Below are 627 nucleotides of genomic sequence, written 5' to 3' on the forward strand. Positions count from 1 at the left end.
CGGCTGTTGACAGCAGATGGAGGGCCTGACCAGTGGAAATCAGAAGAATAAGCGCACCAGCTTGGTCAACCAGCAAACAGGGCAAGGAACGACAGTCAAGCGGTAATAGATGACGGATGCGATGTACGCATTCACCACCTCCGCTCGACCATTCAGGGACAGCTTTCTCTCCGCCCATTTCTGGGTGAGATTGGCTACCCTGCTCGCCACCTCATTCCAGTTCTTCACCACCTGGGAGTCGGGACCAAACCAAACTCAAAGCAACTTAACGAGACCGTCTGTCCAGCGCCCCATCACGCTGTTGGACGGCATGGACTTGCCTCTCCAGGTGCCGAGTTGCAAGCCCACTGACTTCTCCGCGTTAATTTTAGCTCCTGTCATCGCTTCATATTCTTGTAGTGTTCATATTCTTGACGGTGACATCATCAGCGTAAGCAGACACACTTCTCCCACATCCTAGATCACGTGGGACACCCCTCAAAGCCTCCAACTTCCGCAGTAATGGCTCAAGAATCAGTACATACAGAAGGGAGAGCGGGTACCCTTGACGGACCGAACGCAAGATGCTGAATGGCTCTGACAGGTGACCATTCACCCGAACAACTTAGCAGATACCGCTGTATAAAG

The sequence above is a fragment of the Octopus bimaculoides genome, chromosome 5, assembly GCF_001194135.2.
Source record: "Octopus bimaculoides isolate UCB-OBI-ISO-001 chromosome 5, ASM119413v2, whole genome shotgun sequence".
Lineage (NCBI taxonomy): Eukaryota > Metazoa > Mollusca > Cephalopoda > Octopoda > Octopodidae > Octopus > Octopus bimaculoides.